General features: G+C 34.8%; 1 long non-coding RNA gene across 1 annotated transcript in view; it reads right to left on the bottom strand.

The window, feature by feature from the left end:
• Positions 1-3587, bottom strand: part of LOC111085474 — a 22662-nt gene extending 19075 nt beyond the window's left edge. The window contains exon 1 of the long non-coding RNA XR_002610309.1: positions 3577-3587. This is a non-coding gene — a long non-coding RNA (uncharacterized LOC111085474). The remainder of the gene's footprint in view (positions 1-3576) is intronic.
• Between the last annotated feature and the right edge of the window lie 1772 nt (positions 3588-5359).

Here is a 5359-nt window from a genome sequence, read left to right as displayed (position 1 = left end):
TACTCTTTTACCAACAAATAGTGGGATTGACTGTCACATTATAACGCCCCCACGGCTGAAAGGGCGAGCGTGTTTGGTGTCAATTTCTGAACTTCTTAAAATGTTATATAAAAAAACAACGTTATGTAAATAATTTAAACTTTTTAAAACTATTCTTACGGGAAAATGTAGGTGTTCAACATTGAACTTATGGGGTCCTTGGTAAAACTACAAACGATCGGCTCTAGTAAGAATTTTTCTAAGGTTCTGCTGTGGGGCCAATGGCGCAAATTTTTTACGTTTACCAAAATAAGTTCTCACATACGTTTTGGCACAGTTAGACTTTAAATTACACAATATATGTTTCTTTATTTAAAAATAAAACATAGTAATAAGTGACACAGTTAATTTTAAAAGTTAGGATGCATACATTGACTGTAATGCATTCCCACTTGTTAGATTCTCCTATAAGCTGCTCTCTCTCTCCCATTAGGAAAGGATCGCTGTGAAATGCTTAATGGAAATTAACTGATTAATAACTGTAGATGGCGCTAAAAACATGTCAGTTTTAACGTTAATTATAAAGAGCAGGGTGATCTTAACAACTATTATTCTAGGAAAATTGACAAGATGTAGCAGGCTTCAGTTATTAGAGCTAAAATACACGTTTTTGGGGAAAAAAAGTAACAAAAAACAAACAAGAAAACTGAGAACAAGAAGTCGGTCTATCAGCCCCAATCTTCAATTTTACAAGATCGTATCCACAATCGGCTATTTAATACAAGAAAATGTAGTGTAAATGAAGTCAACAACTACGATAGAAATCCTGCAATAACATTTGTATTTCAAAATCTTACAATTTACATGTAAATGTATTTAGTTACAAAAAAATTATTTATTCTTGTTCAGTATCGTTCCAACAAATGTTCACATGATAAACGACAAATATAAATTTGCTGTAACGGACATTTTAAATCATGTTAGATTACAACAGATACACGTCTTCAAAAGCATTCTCCACCCAAAATTTGTTACTGGGAACGGATTTGTACGGTTGTAAAAGCCTTCACTGCGAATAAGATTTATGTAGTTCATTCTTAAGTCTGAGGCTCTAAACCCAAAACAACCCGTCACAGCACAGTCGCTATAACCAGTCAAAACAAATACATATATAGATGGCTAATGCTCATATTAAAAGCTTTTAACTGCGTATGGGAACAAGAAGCTCACCAAACCGCGTCTCATAATTTACCCAGACAGAATGTGAGCATCGTAACTCAGTCTGACCGTCCATCACTTACGTAATGTGTTCAACATAGCACGTGCACGCTCATTGCAGCTGGAGATCCACGCGTTACTCTTATGCGCACATCGTGTCCAAAGTACCAATCGCCATACAGTTTAGTTGTATTTTAGGAATCGTTTTTCTTAGACCAACATATTACTTCACGTTCTCAATCTCAAGGATAACAAAACAGCAATACTTTACGGTATTAATATCTAACCATAACAATACAATATAGTGTTGGTAATTAACAATAACAACACAATATAGTATTGGTAATTAACAATAACAATACACTACAGTATTAGTATTTGTTTATTCGTTTGTTTTGTTTGTTTGGAATTAAGCACAAAGCTACACAATGGGCTATCTGTGCTCTGCCCAACACGGGTATCGAATCCCGGTTTCTAGCGTTTTAAGTCCGTAGACTGGGGGGGGGCAGTATTAGTGATTAACCATAACAATACAATAGAGTATTTGCAAATAACCATTACAATACACTATATTGTTGGTAACTAAACATAAAGCAGGAGAGCATGACATATAAAATGATATTAGCTCGAAATAATATCGTATTTCCACCACACTTAACACAACACTCTCACACACAGATATATATTCAGGCTACAAAATGTTGAATCATTTTCCTTATCCTCATCGTCAAATAACATTGTCCACTTCATCAAGTGCCCTACAAATTCATATTTCTTAAGCTTTGGTCTAGCTTCAAATCAATGTTAAAAATATAGCTGTAATGAATGTTATAATTTAAGCATAAAGTTTGGCGACAAACTTTTTACATCTCATTACTTACAACCAGCATAATTTGTACATAACGAAAGAGAAAAAAAAACAAATATAAACACGCAAAAAAAACAACGTTACCGCAAGTAAAAGACAGATAAATAGAACTAGGCAAGAAGAGTAAATTGTGCCTTAGTTGGAGAAAAGTATCAGAAAAACTACACTTCATACAGCGGCAAGGATGCATCGTCTATCAGAATTAATCTGTATTAGTAAGCTTTATATTGGGAAAAAAAAACAATGAACAAAAAAATTACAAAATTAAGAGCATATATAGATGCCCCAGCCTAACGTGCCGCTATTATAACTACCACTAATTTTCAGCAGTTAATTATGGAAAGTAAAACAGAATTACAAAAATAACAACTAAAGCAGGTTATTAAAACGGACCCATGAAGGGGATGAAAAGCAAAACTTATCTTTTGAACACTTAGTATTCCAGCTTCTATAATGGTGATTGTCAAAAACTTACTCTTTAAGTAGTATATATTAAATAAGTATATGGGTGTTTTGGGTATAAGATTCTTATACAGTGTGTCCGTGACTTGTTGGTATTAAATTCTACGATAAATAAACATCACGTACTCCGCTTCTTTTAAAATAATATATTGAAAACAAGATAAACGTATGTAAAAAAATTCTTTACACTATGTGTATCATAGTTGTATTTTAAATACTATACAGTTATCTTCTTCTTGTTAAAAGTCCACTTAGGCCAATTCAATTGCTTTAGAATTCAGTTGACAAGCTGAACTATTTTTCTATATTTCTTTCCTAAGCACTATCAGTGTATAATTCACTTATTCCTTTTCTCCTCTCTATCTCTTTTCTCTTTTATCACAACAGTATCGGTTTGTAATTCACTTATGCTGCCGTTGAGTTACCGCAGTTGTATCCTGAACTTCCGATACTTGTCTGCTTTTTCGTATTTAGGCCTACTTCCAATAAACGTCTGCTTTTCGCATATAGGCCTACTTTGAAATAATCGTCTGCTTTTTGTCAGAGTCCACACAGGCAGGCTCAATTGTTTTGGAACACTCTTTGACGAGATAAATTATTATCCTAAAATATCAGAAAACTTTTAATTTCACTTTAACATATCAACCCTTAGGCTATTAACTCCTATGACAGTTAACTTTATGTTTTCTAACCTTTCTCTGATTGTAACTCTCTTTCACTTGGCTTTACTTTTGGTTCTCTACCTGCTATCCGGGTCTCTCGTCTGGTCGCTGCTATTTATATCTCTCACTGATGCGTTCTAGAAATCTACGTAGCCTCAACATCAATAACTTACAAACACAACTTCGAATAATCGTCTTCTTTTAACTCTCTTATTATGAAAAAACTAAACTAAACAATCATAAAATATTAACTCACAAAATAAATTAATTAACACTACCTACACTAAACAGTTTTTATATCTGACAGTCATATACCTGTACGAATAGTATATAAAACCAAAGATATTTAATTTCAAAAGACCTACTATTAAACTAGCCATTTTTAACACAAACACACACAATAAGCCTAAACGGGATAAATGTTCAATACGTCTTTGAAACTATTGTTTTGAGGGTTTATGACACAAGGCAACTTAAAGCCATCTATAGCAAACAAGATATTCAAAACAAATTAAAGCAGTAATGTCATAACAAGTAAGAGTAACTGATAAAAGCCAATGTTAAAATTTGAGTACCAGTTTATAAGAAAATAGGTTTTAAAATTTTAAAAACGTTGTGAAATTGGACAGTGTCACCATTCCCAATGGCATAGACCAACGTAAAAGGCACACTACCTAAAAAAAATTATTTAAAAATACTGCTGATGCTGAATATCAAAATCAAAAACAGTATATAGTTCACAATACATGGAGTGTCACACTTCTCAGAGAATGATTGGTCACTACCAAGTAACAGATAACTGATGTACATATAAAAACTATGTTCAATGAGAAGCCATGCTAAGACAAGTTCCTTCCAACAGACTTTACAGAAATAGACACAACAAGCTTAATTTGGAAGATATTGTTAGTCTACTACTCATCTCAAAGCTTCTACTATCTGACAAGAAGTTCTTCCTAGATATCATTTATAAAATCCATGCATGAAATAATGGCAGAGACTAATTAGTAACAGAAGAGGCTCATTTTCCTGGATTTTTACATAGTCAGGGACCTAACAAAACTGAAAAACCAATGATAAAAATGTAGGTAGGCTAGTTTCCTATGAGCATACGAAAGAACGCAATATAGACTATTATCAAGGAAACTCTGAGCCAGTAATGATTAAGTGAATCACTGTAAACAGTGCACTGACTGCGCTGCATAGCTTGCATGGGATCTAAAGCAAGTGAGAATGCAAATAAGCTCTGCACTGAAAATGGGAGCCTTAGAAGATTTCTGTTCACAATTACAGGATCACATGGCTGAACCAATCGAGTTACTTGAGTTAGAACCATCTGCAAAAATAAGCACAAAGGAGAAATACCTCTAACAGTGTTTAGTAAAAAGAAGTCAGATTTCCAATCACAAGTTCCTGTTATTTTAGACAACTGATGGACAGATCACAGGTTGGAGTGGTAACAAGTCATGGTTGAACAGATTGACAATCAAACACAGCAACTGCCTCAAATTACTGGATCTGAAGATGGGAAAGATAAACAGCAGACCATTTGCACAAGGATTGCCTAATGACGCATAAAAATACAATTCCAAGTGGGATGTTGGTATACCTTAATAACATACTGGAAGGATAGTAACGTGTAGCAAACACGGAGTGGAGGTTCCAAGCATTCACTGTATAAACTCTCAACTGGAGAAGTCAGAAGGTCCCTAAGCCAAATTAATAACTTTGACGATACACAGAGTTGGGCATTATTAATGCAATATCCTTGGTCAAAGTACACAAGGGACGGCTAGCAGTGTAAGACTTGAGGGAAGGCAGATAGTCATCACCACCCACCGCCAACTCTTGGGCTACTCTTTTGCCAACGAATAGTGGATTGATCGTCACATTATAACGCCCCCACGGCTGAAAGAGCGAGCATGCTTGGTGGGACGGGGATTCAAACCCGCGACCCGCAGATTGCGAGTCGAGTACCCTAACCACCTGGCCATGCTGGGCCAGTGTCGTAAAGAAGTAGTTAATTAAGACAACTGGCCTATAATTTGAGGGGCTCTTAGGATACTTCTTTGGCTTTGGAAAAAGTGTAACCAAATCTTAATGCCATAAGCATAGAAAGATCTCCTCTTGCTAGAGATGGTTAACAAAAAAAAAGTAAAATAGAACAGTT

The sequence above is a fragment of the Limulus polyphemus genome, unplaced genomic scaffold, assembly GCF_000517525.1.
Source record: "Limulus polyphemus unplaced genomic scaffold, Limulus_polyphemus-2.1.2 Scaffold416, whole genome shotgun sequence".
NCBI lineage: Eukaryota > Metazoa > Arthropoda > Merostomata > Xiphosura > Limulidae > Limulus > Limulus polyphemus.
Note: the sequence above shows the minus strand (reverse complement) of the source record. Positions and strands in the feature narration are given on the sequence as shown.